The following is a 16,993-nucleotide window of genomic DNA, read 5'->3' on the forward strand; positions in this document are numbered from 1 at the left end:
AATATTGCATTTTAAGCAAGTTTTCTTGCATTTTGTTTCGTACGAAAAATCATCGAATTTAGCAATATTTTGACGTTTATCATCCCCTTTTCCTTTATGTGATTTAAACAAAATATCATCGAATTAGGCAATATTTTGCCGTTTTTCCACGTTTTTGTGAATTTTCAGTCTTATTATTTATTAATTTATATTCATATATTAATATTAATTTATATTCATATATATAATTTATAATGCATATATCGACGTTTCAGCCGGATTAGAACGGTTTTACGTGTACATCTTCCCTCATTAATATAAACGGAAAATCAAGAACATTTTAGTTAATTCTAATGAAAACACATTGTTTTTTATCATTTGTATTGGAAACAACATTGTCATATGTCTTTTCTTGGATCTAAATAATACGAAACCTCGCTCTATGATTTGAAGGTAAAATCCTCATATATGGTAAAATAGTGACTTTTTCACGTTAATCATATAGATTGATATTACGTAAATATATTTATTTTTACCAATATTTCGATACTATTTCATGTAGTATCACGATATGTGGTTTGGCCTTCAAATCTCAGAATTTCGCATAATATTGCATTTTAAGCAAGTTTTCTTCCATTTTGTTTCGTACGAAAAATCATCGAATTTAGCAATATTTTGACGTTTAACATCCCCTTTTCCTTTATGTTATTTAAACAAAATATCATCGAATTAGGCAATATTTTGCCGTTTTTCCACGTTTTTGTGAATTTTCAGTCCATGGGTATTAATTCATATATATACGATAAAAATGATGCAAACCCATAATTGATTAGATGCTTTATGATATATATTCATTTTTACCAATATTTCGATTCTATTTCATGTAGTATCACGATATGTGATTTGGCCTTCAAATCTCAGAATTTCGCATAATATTGCATTTTAAGCAAGTTTTCTTGCATTTTGTTTCGTACGAAAAATCATCGAATTTAGCAATATTTTGAAGTTTAACATCCCCTTTTCCTTTATGTTATTTAAACAAAATATCATCGAATTAGGCAATATTTTGCCGTTTTTCCACGTTTATGTGAATTTTCAGTTTATTGGTATTAATTCATTATATATACGATAAAAATGATGCAAACACATAATAATTATGATTAATGATTAAAATGATTAGATAATAACCTTAAATACTTCATTTTCAATCAACTATTTGTTTCTCGTTAAAATAATGAGTAAGATATTGAAAAGGGGAGAAGTTCGGTTTTTATTGCACATATCGACGTTTCAGCCGGATTAGAGCGGTTTTACGTGTACATCTTCCCTCGGTAATATAAACGGAAAATCAAAAACATTTTAGTTAATTCTAATGAAAACACATTGTTTTTTATCATTTGTATTGGAAACAACATTGTCATGTCTTTTCTTGGATCTAAATAATACGAAACCTCGCTCTATGATTTGAAGGTAAAATTCTCAAATATGGTAAAATAGTGACTTTTTCACGTTAATCATGTAGTTTGATATTACGTAAATATATTCATTTTTACTAATATTTCGATACTATTTCATGTAGTATCACGATATGTGGTTTGGCCTTCAAATCTCAGAATTTCGCATAATATTGCATTTTAAGCAAGTTTTCTTGCATTTTGTATCGTACGAAAAATCATCGAATTTAGCAATATTTTGACGTTTATCATCCCCTTTTCCTTTATGTAATTTAAACAAAATATCATCGAATTCGGCAATATTTTGCCGTTTTTCCACGTTAATGTGAATTTTCAGTTTATTGGTATTAATTCATTATATATACGATAAAAATGATGCAAACACATAATAATTATGATTAATGATTAAAATGATTAGATAATAACCTTAAATACTTCATTTTCAATCAACTATTTGTTTCTTGTTAAAATACTGAGTAAGATATTGAAAAGGGGAGAAGTTCGGTTTTTATTGCATATATCGACGTTTCAGCCGGATTAGAACGGTTTTATGTTTACATCTTCCCTCGGTAATATAAACGGAAAATCAAGAACATTTTAGTTAATTCTAATGAAAACACATTGCTTTTTATCATTTGTATTGGAAACAACACTGTCATATGTCTTTTCTAGGATCTAAATAATACGAAACCTCGCTCTATGATTTGAAGTTAAAATCCTCATATGTGGTTAAATAGTGACTTTTTTCACGTTTTTCATGTAGTTTGATACTACGTATATATATATTCATTTTTACCAATATTTCGATTCTATTTCATGTAGTATTACGATATGTGATTTGGCCTTCAAATCTCAGAATTTCGCATAATATTGCATTTTATGCAAGTTTTCTTGCATTTTGTTTCGTATGAAAAATCATCGAATTTAGCAATATTTTGACGTTCATCATCCCCTTTTCCTTTATGTGATTTAAACAAAATATCGAATTAGGCAATATTTTGCCGTTTTTCCACGTTTTTGTGAATTTTCAGTCTATGGGTATTAATTCATATATATACGATAAAAATGATGCAAACACATAATTCATTAGATAATAACCTTAAATACTTCATTTTCAATCATCTATTTGGTAAAATACTGATTAAGATATTGAAAAGGGGAGAAGTTCGGTTTTTATTGCATATATCGACGTTTCAGCCGGATTAGAGCGGTTTTACGTGTACATCTTCCCTCGGTAATATAAACGGAAAATCAAGAACATTTTAGTTAATTCTAATGAAAACACATTGTTTTTTATCATTTGTATTGGAAACAACATTGTCATATGTCTTTTCTTGGATCTAAATAGTACGAAACCTCGCTCTATGATTTCAACGTAAAATCCTCATATATGGTAAAATAGTGAAATTTTCACGTTAATCATGTAGTTTGATATTACGTAAATATATTCATTTTAACCAATATTTCGATACTATTTCATGTAGTATCACGATATGTGATTTGGCCTTTAAATCTCAGAATTTCGCATAATATTGCATTTTAAGCAAGTTTTCTTCCATTTTGTTTCGTACGAAAAATCATCGAATTTAGCAATATTTTGACGTTTAACATTCCCTTTTCCTTTATGTTATTTAAACAAAATATCATCGAATTAGGCAATATTTTGCCGTTTTTCCACGTTTATGTGAATTTTCAGTTTATTGGTATTAATTCATTATATATACGATAAAAATTATGCAAACACATAATAATTATGATTAATGATTAAAATGATTAGATAATAACCTTAAATACTTCATTTTCAATCAACTATTTGTTTCTCGTTAAAATAATGAGTAAGATATTGAAAAGGGCAGAAGTTCGGTTTTTATTGCACATATCGACGTTTCAGCCGGATTAGAGCGGTTTTACATGTACATCTTCCCTCGGTAATATAAACGGAAAATCAAGAACATTTTAGTTAATTCTAATGAAAACACATTGTTTTTTACGTTTGTATTGGAAACAACATTTTCATATGTCTTTTCTTGGATCTAAATAATACGAAACTTCGCTCTATGATTTGGAGTTAAAATCCTCAAATATGGTTAAATAGTGACTTTTTTCACGTTTTTCATGTAGTTTGATACTACGTAAATATATTCATTTTTACCAACATTTCGATTCTATTTCATGTAGTATCACGATATGTGATTTGGCCTTCAAATTTTAGAATTTCGCATAATATTGCATTTTAAGCAAGTTTTCTTGCATTTTGTTTCGTACGAAAAATCATCGAATTTAGCAATATTTTAACGTTTATCATCCCCTTTTCCTTTATGTGATTTAAACAAAATATCATCGAATAAGGCAATATTTTGCCGTTTTTCCACGTTTTTGTGAATTTTCAGTCTATGGGTATTAATTCATATATATACGATAAAAATGATGCAAACACATAATTGATTAGATAATAGCCTTAAATACTTCATTTTCAATCATCTATTTGTTTCTCGTAAAATACTGAGTAAGATATTGAAAAGGGGAGAAGTTCGGATTTTATTGCATATATCGACGTTTCAGCCGGATTAGAACGGTTTTACGTGTACATCTTCAGTCGGTAATATAAACGGAAAATCAAGAACATTTTAGTTAATTCTAATGAAAACACATTGCTTTTTATCATTTGTATTGGAAACAACACTGTCATATGTCTTTTCTTGGATCTAAATAATACGAAACCTCGCTCTATGATTTGAAGTTAAAAACCTCATATGTGGTTAAATAGTGACTTTTTTCACGTTTTTCATGTAGTTTGATACTACGTATATATATTCATTTTTACCAATATTTCGATTCTATTTCATGTAGTATTGCGATATGTGATTTGGCCTTCAAATCTCAGAATTTCGCATAATATTGCATTTTATGCAAGTTTTCTTGCATTTTGTTTCGTATGAAAAATCATCGAATTTAGCAATATTTTGACGTTCATCATCCCCTTTTCCTTTATGTGATTTAAACAAAATATCGAATTAGGCAATATTTTGCCGTTTTCCACGTTTTTGTGAATTTACAGTCTATGGGTATTAATTCATATATATACGATAAAAATGATGCAAACACATAATTGATTAGATAATAACCTTAAATACTTCATTTTCAATCATCTATTTTTTTCTCGTTAAAATACTGAGTAAGCTATTGAAAAGGGGAGAAGTTCTGTTTTTATTGCATATATCGACGTTTCAGCCGGAATAGAGCGATTTTCGTGTACATCTTCCATCGGTAATACAAACGGAAAATCAGGATCATTTTAGTTAATACTAATGAAAACACATTGATTTTTATCATTTGTATTGGAAACAACATTGTCATATGTCTTTTCTTGGATCTAAATAATACGAAACCTCGCTCTATGATTTGAAGGTAAAATCCTCAAATATGGTTAAATATTGACTTTTTTCACGTTTTTCATGTAGTTTGATATTACGTAAATATATTCATTTTTACCAATATTTCGATTCTATTTCATGTAGTATCACAATATGTGATTTGGCCTTCAAATCTCAGAATTTCGCATAATATTGCATTTTATGCAAGTTTTCTTGCATTTTGTTACGTATGAAAAATCATCGAATTTAGCAATATTTTGACGTTCATCATCCCCTTTTCCTTTATGTGATTTAAACAAAATATCGAATTAGGCAATATTTTGCAGTTTTTCCACGTTTTTGTGAATTTTCAGTCTATGGGTATTAATTCATATATATATGATAAAAATGATGCAAACACATAATTGATTAGATAATAACCTTAAATACTTCCTTTTCAATCATCTATTTGTTTCTCGTTAAAATACTGTGCAAGATATTGAAAAGGGGAGAAGTTCGGTTTTAATTGCATATATCGACGTTTCAGCCGGATTAAAGCGGTTTTACGTGTACATCTTCCCTCGGTAATATAAACGGAAAATCAGGAACATTTTAGTTAATTCTAATGAAAACACATTGATTTTTATCATTTGTATTGGAAACAACATTGTCATATGTCTTTTCTTGGATCTAAATAATACGAAACCTCGCTCTATGATTTGAAGTTAAAATCCTCAAAAATGGTTAAATAGTGACTTTTTTCACGTTTTTCATGTAGTTTGATATATTCATTTTTACCAATATTTCGATTCTATTTCATGTAGTTTCATGATATGTAATTTGGCCTTCAAATCTCAGAATTTCGCATAATATTGCATTTTAAGCAAGTTTTCTTGCATTTTGTTTCGTACGAAAAATCATGAAATTTAGCAATATTTTGACGTTTATCATCCCCTTTTCCTTTATGTGACATAAACAAAATATCATCGAATTAGGCAATATTTTGCCGTTTTCCACGTTTTTGTGAATTTACAGTCTATGGGTATTAATTCATATATATACGATAAAAATTATGCAAACACATAATTGATTAGATAATAACCTTAAATACTTCATTTTCAATCATCTATTTGTTTCTCGTTAAAATACTGAGTAAGATATTGAAAAGGGGAGAAGTTCAGTTTTTATTGCATATATCGACGTTTCAGCCGGATTAGAGCGGTTTTACGTGTACATCTTCCCTCGATAATATAAATGGAAAATCAAGAACATTTTAGTTAATTCTAATGAAAACACATTGATTTTTATCATTTGTATTGGAAACAACATTGTCAAATGTCTTTTCTTGGATCTAAATAATGCGAAACCTCGCTCTATGATTTGAAGGTAAAATCCTCAAATATGGTTAAATAGTGACTTTTTTCACGTTTTTCATGTAGTTTGATACTACGTAAATATATTCATTTTAACCAATATTTCGATTCTATTTTATGTAGAATCACGATATGTGATTAGGCCGTCAAATATCAGAATTTCGCAAAATATTGCATTTTAAGCAAGTTTTCTTGCATTTTGTTTCGTACGAAAAATCATCGAATTTAGCAATATTTTGACGTTTATCATCCCCTTTTCCTTTATATGACTTAAACAAAAGATCATCGAATTAGGCAATATTTTGCCGTTTTTCTACGTTTTTGTGAATTTTCAGTCTATGGGTATTAATTCATATATATACGATAAAAATGATGCAAACCCATAATTGATTAGATAATAACCTTAAATACTTTATTTTCAATCATCTATTTGTTTCTCGTTAAAATACTGAGTAAGATATTAAAAAGGGGATAAGTTCGGTTTTTATTGCACATACGTTTCAGCCGGAATAAAGCGATTTTCGTGTACATCTTCCATCGGTAATATAAACGGAAAATCAGTAACTAAAATGTTCCTGATTTTCCGTTTATATTACCGAGGGAAGATGTACACGTAAAACCGCTCTAATCCGGCTGAAACGTCGATATATGCAATAAAAACCGAACTTCTCCCCTTTTCAATATCTTACTCAGTATTTTAATGAGAAACAAATAGTTGATTGAAAATGAAGTATTTAAGGTTATTATCTAATCATTTTAATCATTAATCATAATTATTATGTGTTTGCATCATTTTTATCGTATATATAATGAATTAATACCAATAAACTGAAAATTCACATAAACGTGGATAAACGGCAAAATATTGCCTAATTCGATGATATTTTGTTTAAATCACATAAAGGAAAAGGGGATGATAAACGTCAAAATATTGCTAAATTCGATGATTTTTCGTACGAAACAAAATGCAAGAAAACTTGCTTAAAATGCAATATTATGCGAATGTCTGAGATTTGAAGGCCAAATAACATATCGTAATACTACATGAAATAGTATCGAAATATTGGTAAAAATGAATATATTTACGTAATATCAAACTACATGATTAACGTGAAAAAGTCACAATTTTACCATATTTGAGGATTTTACCTTCAAATCATAGAGCGAGGTTTCGCATTATTTAGATCCAAGAAAAGACATTTGACAATGTTGTTTCCAATACAAATGATAAAAAACAATGTGTTTTCATTAGAATTAACTAAAATGTTCTTGATTTTCCGTTTATATTACCGAGGGAAGATGTACAAGTAAAACCGATCTAATCCGGCTGAAACGTCGATATATGCAATAAAAACCGAACTTCTCCCCTTTTTAATATCTTACTCAGTATTTTATTGAGAAACAAATAGATGATTGAAAATGAAGGATTTAAGGTTATTATCTAATCAATTATGTGTTTGCATCATTTTTATCGTATATATATGAATTAATACCCATAGACTGAAAATTCACAAAAACGTGGAAAAACGGCAAAATATTGCCTAATTCGGTGATATTTTGGTTAAATCACATAAAGGAAAAGGGGATGATAAACGTCAAAATATTGCTAAATTCGATGATTTTTCGTAGGAAACAAAATGCAAGAAAACTTGCTTAAAATGCAATATTTTGCGAAATTCTGATATTTGACGGCCAAATCACATATCGTGATACTACATGAAATAGAGTCGAAATATTGGTAAAAATGAATATATATACGTAGTATCAAACTACATGAAAAACGTGAAAAAAATCGCTATTTAACCATGTTTAAGGATTTTAACTTCAAATCATAGAACGAGGTTTCGTATTATTTAGATCCAAGAAAAGACATATGACAATGCTGTTTCCAATACAAATGATAAAAATCAATGTGTTTTCATTAGAATTAACAAAAATGTTCCTGATTTTCCGTTTATATTTCCGAGGGAAGATGTACACGTAAAACCGCTCTAATCCGGCTGAAACGTCGATATACGAATAAAAACCGAACTTCTCCCCTTTTCAATATCTTACTCAGTATTTTAACGAGAAACAAATAGTTGATTGAAAATGAAGTATTTAAGGTTATTATCTAATCAATTATGTGTTTGCATAATTTTTATCGTATATATATGAATTAATACCCATAGACTGTAAATTCACAAAAACGTGGAAAACGGCAAAATATTGCCTAATTCGATGATATTTTGTTTAAGTCACATAAAGGAAAAGGGGATGATAAACGTCAAAATATTGCTAAATTCGATGATTTTTCATAAGAAACAAAATGCAAGAAAACTTGCTTAAAATGCCATATTATGCAAAATTCTGAGATTTGAAGGCCAAATCACATATCGCGATACTACATGAAATAGTATCGAAATATTGGTAAAAATGAATATATTTACGTAATATCAAACAACATGAAAAACGTGAAAAAAGTCAATATTTAACCATATTTGAGGATTTTAACTGCAAATCATAGAGCGAGGTTTCGTATTATTTAGATCCAAGAAAAGACATATGACAATGTTGTTTCCAATACAAATGATAAAAATCAATGTGTTTTCATTAGTATTAACTAAAATGTTACTGATTTTCCGTTTATATTACCGATGGAAGATGTACACGAAAATCGCTTTATTCCGGCTGAAACGTATATGCAATAAAAACCGAACTTATCCCCTTTTTAATATCTTACTCAGTATTTTAACGAGAAACAAATAGATGATTGAAAATAAAGTATTTAAGGTTATTATCTAATCAATTATGGGTTTGCATCATTTTTATCGTATATATATGAATTAATACCCATAGACTGAAAATTCACAAAAACGTAGAAAAACGGCAAAATATTGCCTAATTCGATGATCTTTTGTTCACATAAAGGAAAGTCACATAAAGGAAAAGGGGATGATAAACGTCAAAATATTGCTAAATTCGATGATTTTTCGTACGAAACAAAATGCAAGAAAACTTGCTTAAAATGCAATATTTTGCGAAATTCTGATATTTGACGGCCTAATCACATATCGTGATTCTACATAAAATAGAATCGAAATATTGGTTAAAATGAATATATTTACGTAGTATCAAACTACATAAAAAACGTGAAAAAAGTCACTATTTAACCATATTTGAGGATTTTAACTTCAAATCATAGAGCGAGGTTTCGTATTATTTAGATCCAAGAAAAGACATATGACAATGTTGTTTCCAATACAAATGATAAAAATCAATGTGTTTTCATTAGAATTAACTAAAATGTTCTTGATTTTCCATTTATATTATCGAGGGAAGATGTACACGTAAAACCGCTCTAATCCGGCTGAAACGTCGATATATGCAATAAAAACTGAACTTCTCCCCTTTTCAATATCTTACTCAGTATTTTAACGAGAAACAAATAGATGATTGAAAATGAAGTATTTAAGGTTATTATCTAATCAATTATGTGTTTGCATAATTTTTATCGTATATATATGAATTAATACCCATAGACTGTAAATTCACAAAAACGTGGAAAACGGCAAAATATTGCCTAATTCCATGATATTTTGTTTATGTCACATAAAGGAAAAGGGGATGATAAACGTCAAAATATTGCTAAATTCGATGATTTTTCGTACGAAACAAAATGCAAGAAAACTTCCTTAAAATGCACTATTATGCGAAATTCTGAGATTTGAAGGCCAAATCACATATCATGAAACTACATGAAATAGAATCGAAATATTGGTAAAAATGAATATATCAAACTACATGAAAAACGTGAAAAAAGTCACTATTTAACCATTTTTGAGGATTTTAACTTCAAATCATAGAGCGAGGTTTCGTATTATTTAGATCCAAGAAAAGACATATGACAATGTTGTTTCCAATACAAATGATAAAAAACAATGTGTTTTCATTAGAATTAACTAAAATGTTCTCTATTTTCCGTTTATATTACCGAGGGAAGATGTACACGTAAAACCGCTCTAATCCGGCTGAAACGTCGATATATGCAATAAAAACCGAACTTATCCCCTTTTTAATATCTTACTCAGTATTTTAACGAGAAACAAATAGATGATTGAAAATCAAGTATTTAAGGTTATTATCTAATCAATTATGGGTTTGCATCATTTTTATCGTATATATATGAATTAATACCCATAGACTGAAAATTCACAAAAACGTAGAAAAACGGTAAAATATTGCCTAATTCGATGATCTTTTGTTTAAATCACATAAAGGAAAAGAGGATGATAAACGTCAAAATATTGCTAAATTCGATGATTTTTCGTACGAAACAAAATGCAAGAAAACTTGCTTAAAATGCAATTTTTTGCGAAATTCTGATATTTGACGGCCAAATCACATATCGTGATTCTACATGAAATAGAATCGAAATATTGGTTAAAATGAATATATTTACGTAGTATCAAACTACATGAAAAACGTGAAAAAAGTCACTATTTAACCATATTTGAGGATTTTAACTTCAAATCATAGAGCGAGGTTTCGTATTATTTAGATCCAAGAAAAGACATATGACAATGTTGTTTCCAATACAAATGATAAAAATCAATGTGTTTTCATTAGAAATAACTAAAATGTTCTTGATTTTCTATTTATATTATCGAGGGAAGATGTACACGTAAAACCGCTCTAATCCGGCTGAAACGTCGATATATGCAATAAAAACCGAACTTCTCCCCTTTTCAATGTCTTACTCAGTATTTTAACGAGAAACAAATAGATAAATGAAAATGAAGTATTTAAGGTTATTATCTAATCATTTATGTGTTTGCATCATTTTTATCGTATATATATGAATTAATACCCATAGACTGAAAATTCACAAAAACGTGGAAAAACGGCAAAATATTGCCTAATTCGATGATATTTTGTTTAAATCACATAAGGGAAAAGGAGATGATAAACGTCAAAATATTGCTAAATTCGATGATTTTTCGTACGAAACAAAATGCAAGAAAACTTGCTTAAAATGCAATATTATGCGAAATTCTGAGATTTGAAGGCCAAATCACATATCGTGATACTACATGAAATAGAATCGAAATATTCGTAAAAATGAATATATTTACGTAGTATCAAACTACATGAAAAACGTGAAAAAATTCACTATTTAACCATATTTGAGGATTTTAACTCCAAATCATAGAGCGAGGTTTCGTATTATTTAGATCCAAGAAAAGACATATGACAATATTGTTTCCAATACAAATGATAAAAATCAATGTGTTTTTATTAGAATTAACTAAAATGTTATTGATTTTCCATTTATATTACCGAGGGAAGATGTACACGATAAACGACGATAAACGTCAAAATATTGCTAAATTCGTTGATTTTTCGTACGAAACAAAATGCAAGAAAACTTGCTTAAAATGCAATATTATGCGAAATTCTGAGATTTGAAGGCCAAATCACATATCGTGATACTACATGAAATAGTATCGAAATATTAGTAAAAATGAATATATTTACGTAATATCAAACTACATGATTAACGTGAAAAAGTCACTATTTTACCATATTTGAGGATTTTACCTTCAAATCATAGAGCGAGGTTTCGTATTATTTAGATCCAAGAAAAGACATATGACAATATTGTTTCCAATACAAATGATAAAAATCAATGTATTTTCATTAGAATTAACTAAAATGTTATTGATTTTCCATTTATATTACCGAGGGAAGATGTACACGATAAACGACGATAAACGTCAAAATATTGCTAAATTCGATGATTTTTCGTACGAAACAAAATGCAAGAAAACTTGCATAAAATGCAATATTATGCGAAATTCTGAGATTTGAAGGCCAAATCACATATCATGAAACTACATGAAATAGAATCGAAATATTGGTAAAAATGAATATATCAAACTACATGAAAAACGTGAAAAAAGTCACTATTTAACCATTTTTGAGGATTTTAACTTCAAATCATAGAGCGAGGTTTCGTATTATTTAGATCCAAGAAAAGACATATGACAATGTTGTTTCCAATACAAATGATAAAAATCAATGTGTTTTCATTAGAATTAACTAAAATGTTCCTGATTTTCCGTTTATATTACCGAGGGAAGATGTACACGTAAAACCGCTCTAATCCGGCTGAAACGTCGATATATGCAATTAAAACCGAACTTCTCCCCTTTTCAATATCTTGCACAGTATTTTAACGAGAAACAAATAGATGATTGAAAAGGAAGTATTTAAGGTTATTATCTAATCAATTATGTGTCTGCATCATTTTTATCATATATATATGAATTAATACCCATAGACTGAAAATTCACAAAAAACGTGGAAAAACTGCAAAATATTGCCTAATTCGATATTTTGTTTAAATCACATAAAGGAAAAGGGGATGATGAACGTCAAAATATTGCTAAATTCGATGATTTTTCATACGAAACAAAATGCAAGAAAACTTGCATAAAATGCAATATTATGCGAAATTCTGAGATTTGAAGGCCAAATCACATATTGTGATACTACATGAAATAGAATCGAAATATTGGTAAAAATGAATATATTTACGTAGTATTAAACTACATGAAAAACGTGAAAAAAGTCACTATTTAACCATATTTGAGGATTTTCACTTCAAATCATAGAGCGAGGTTTCGTATTATTTAGATCCAAGAAAAGACATATGACAATGTTGTTTCCAATACCAATGATAAAAATCAATGTTTTTTCATTAGAATTAACTAAAATGTTCCTGATTTTCCGTTTGTATTACCGATGGAAGATGTACACGAAAATCGCTCTATTCCGGCTGAAACGTCGATATATGCAATAAAAACAGAACTTCTCCCCTTTTCAATATCTTACTCAGTATTTTAACGAGAAACAAATAGATGATTGAAAATGAAGTATTTAAGGTTATTATCTAATCAATTATGTGTTTGCATCATTTTTATCGTATATATATGAATTATTACCCATAGACTGTAAATTCACAAAAACGTGGAAAACGGCAAAATATTGCCTAATTCGATGATATTTTGTTTAAGTCACATAAAGGAAAAGGGGATAATAAACGTCAAAAGATTGCTAAATTCGATGATTTTTCGTACGAAACGAAATGCAAGAAAACTTGCTTATATTATGCGAAATTCTGAGATTTGAAGGCCAAATCACATATCGTGATACTACATGAAATAGTATTGAAATATTGGTAAAAATGAATATATTTACGTAATATCAAACTACATGAAAAACGTGAAAAAAGTCAATATATAACCATATTTGAGGATTTTACCTTCAAATCATAGAGCGAGGTTTCGTATTATTTAGATCCAAGAAAAGACATATGACAATGTTGTTTCCAATACAAATGATAAAAATCAATGTGTTTTCATTAGTATTAACTAAAAATGATCCTGATTTTCCGTTTGTATTACCGATGGAAGATGTACACGAAAATCGCTCTATTCCGGCTGAAACGTCGATATATGCAATAAAAACAGAACTTCTCCCCTTTTCAATAGCTTACTCAGTATTTTAACGAGAAACAAATAGATGATTGAAAATGAAGTATTTAAGGTTATTATCTAATCAATTATGTGTTTGCATCATTTTTATCGTATATATATGAATTAATACCCATAGACTGTAAATTCACAAAAACGTGGAAAACGGCAAAATATTGCCTAATTCGATATTTTGTTTAAATCACATAAAGGAAAAGGGGATGATAAACGTCAAAATATTGCTAAATTCGATGATTTTTCGTACGAAACAAAATGCAAGAAAACTTGCTTAAAATGCAATTTTTTGCGAAATTCTGATATTTGACGGCCAAATCACATATCGTGATTCTACATGAAATAGAATCGAAATATTGGTAAAAATGAATATATTTACGTAGTATCAAACTACATGAAAAACGTGAAAAAAGTCACTATTTAACCATATTTGAGGATTTTAACTTCAAATCATAGAGCGAGGTTTCGTATTATTTAGATCCAAGAAAAGACATATGACAATGTTGTTTCCAATACAAATGATAAAAATCAATGTGTTTTCATTAGAAATAACTAAAATGTTCTTGATTTTCTATTTATATTATCGAGGGAAGATGTACACGTAAAACCGCTCTAATCCGGCTGAAACGTCGATATATGCAATAAAAACCGAACTTCTCCCCTTTTCAATGTCTTACTCAGTATTTTAACGAGAAACAAATAGATAAATGAAAATGAAGTATTTAAGGTTATTATCTAATCATTTATGTGTTTGCATCATTTTTATCGTATATATATGAATTAATACCCATAGACTGAAAATTCACAAAAACGTGGAAAAACGGCAAAATATTGCCTAATTCGATGATATTTTGTTTAAATCACATAAGGGAAAAGGAGATGATAAACGTCAAAATATTGCTAAATTCGATGATTTTTCGTACGAAACAAAATGCAAGAAAACTTGCTTAAAATGCAATATTATGCGAAATTCTGAGATTTGAAGGCCAAATCACATATCGTGATACTACATGAAATAGAATCGAAATATTCGTAAAAATGAATATATTTACGTAGTATCAAACTACATGAAAAACGTGAAAAAATTCACTATTTAACCATATTTGAGGATTTTAACTCCAAATCATAGAGCGAGGTTTCGTATTATTTAGATCCAAGAAAAGACATATGACAATATTGTTTCCAATACAAATGATAAAAATCAATGTGTTTTTATTAGAATTAACTAAAATGTTATTGATTTTCCATTTATATTACCGAGGGAAGATGTACACGATAAACGACGATAAACGTCAAAATATTGCTAAATTCGTTGATTTTTCGTACGAAACAAAATGCAAGAAAACTTGCTTAAAATGCAATATTATGCGAAATTCTGAGATTTGAAGGCCAAATCACATATCGTGATACTACATGAAATAGTATCGAAATATTAGTAAAAATGAATATATTTACGTAATATCAAACTACATGATTAACGTGAAAAAGTCACTATTTTACCATATTTGAGGATTTTACCTTCAAATCATAGAGCGAGGTTTCGTATTATTTAGATCCAAGAAAAGACATATGACAATATTGTTTCCAATACAAATGATAAAAATCAATGTATTTTCATTAGAATTAACTAAAATGTTATTGATTTTCCATTTATATTACCGAGGGAAGATGTACACGATAAACGACGATAAACGTCAAAATATTGCTAAATTCGATGATTTTTCGTACGAAACAAAATGCAAGAAAACGTGCATAAAATGCAATATTATGCGAAATTCTGAGATTTGAAGGCCAAATCACATATCATGAAACTACATGAAATAGAATCGAAATATTGGTAAAAATGAATATATCAAACTACATGAAAAACGTGAAAAAAGTCACTATTTAACCATTTTTGAGGATTTTAACTTCAAATCATAGAGCGAGGTTTCGTATTATTTAGATCCAAGAAAAGACATATGACAATGTTGTTTCCAATACAAATGATAAAAATCAATGTGTTTTCATTAGAATTAACTAAAATGTTCCTGATTTTCCGTTTATATTACCGAGGGAAGATGTACACGTAAAACCGCTCTAATCCGGCTGAAACGTCGATATATGCAATTAAAACCGAACTTCTCCCCTTTTCAATATCTTGCACAGTATTTTAACGAGAAACAAATAGATGATTGAAAAGTAAGTATTTAAGGTTATTATCTAATCAATTATGTGTCTGCATCATTTTTATCATATATATATGAATTAATACCCATAGACTGAAAATTCACAAAAACGTGGAAAAACTGCAAAATATTGCCTAATTCGATATTTTGTTTAAATCACATAAAGGAAAAGGGGATGATGAACGTCAAAATATTGCTAAATTCGATGATTTTTCATACGAAACAAAATGCAAGAAAACTTGCATAAAATGCAATATTATGCGAAATTCTGAGATTTGAAGGCCAAATCACATATTGTGATACTACATGAAATAGAATCGAAATATTGGTAAAAATGAATATATTTACGTAGTATTAAACTACATGAAAAACGTGAAAAAAGTCACTATTTAACCATATTTGAGGATTTTCACTTCAAATCATAGAGCGAGGTTTCGTATTATTTAGATCCAAGAAAAGACATATGACAATGTTGTTTCCAATACCAATGATAAAAATCAATGTTTTTTCATTAGAATTAACTAAAATGTTCCTGATTTTCCGTTTGTATTACCGATGGAAGATGTACACGAAAATCGCTCTATTCCGGCTGAAACGTCGATATATGCAATAAAAACAGAACTTCTCCCCTTTTCAATATCTTACTCAGTATTTTAACGAGAAACAAATAGATGATTGAAAATGAAGTATTTAAGGTTATTATCTAATCAATTATGTGTTTGCATCATTTTTATCGTATATATATGAATTATTACCCATAGACTGTAAATTCACAAAAACGTGGAAAACGGCAAAATATTGCCTAATTCGATGATATTTTGTTTAAGTCACATAAAGGAAAAGGGGATAATAAACGTCAAAAGATTGCTAAATTCGATGATTTTTCGTACGAAACGAAATGCAAGAAAACTTGCTTATATTATGCGAAATTCTGAGATTTGAAGGCCAAATCACATATCGTGATACTACATGAAATAGTATTGAAATATTGGTAAAAATGAATATATTTACGTAATATCAAACTACATGAAAAACGTGAAAAAAGTCAATATATAACCATATTTGAGGATTTTACCTTCAAATCATAGAGCGAGGTTTCGTATTATTTAGATCCAAGAAAAGACATATGACAAT

Source organism: Procambarus clarkii, chromosome 21 (assembly GCF_040958095.1).
Source record: "Procambarus clarkii isolate CNS0578487 chromosome 21, FALCON_Pclarkii_2.0, whole genome shotgun sequence".
Classification (NCBI taxonomy): domain Eukaryota; kingdom Metazoa; phylum Arthropoda; class Malacostraca; order Decapoda; family Cambaridae; genus Procambarus; species Procambarus clarkii.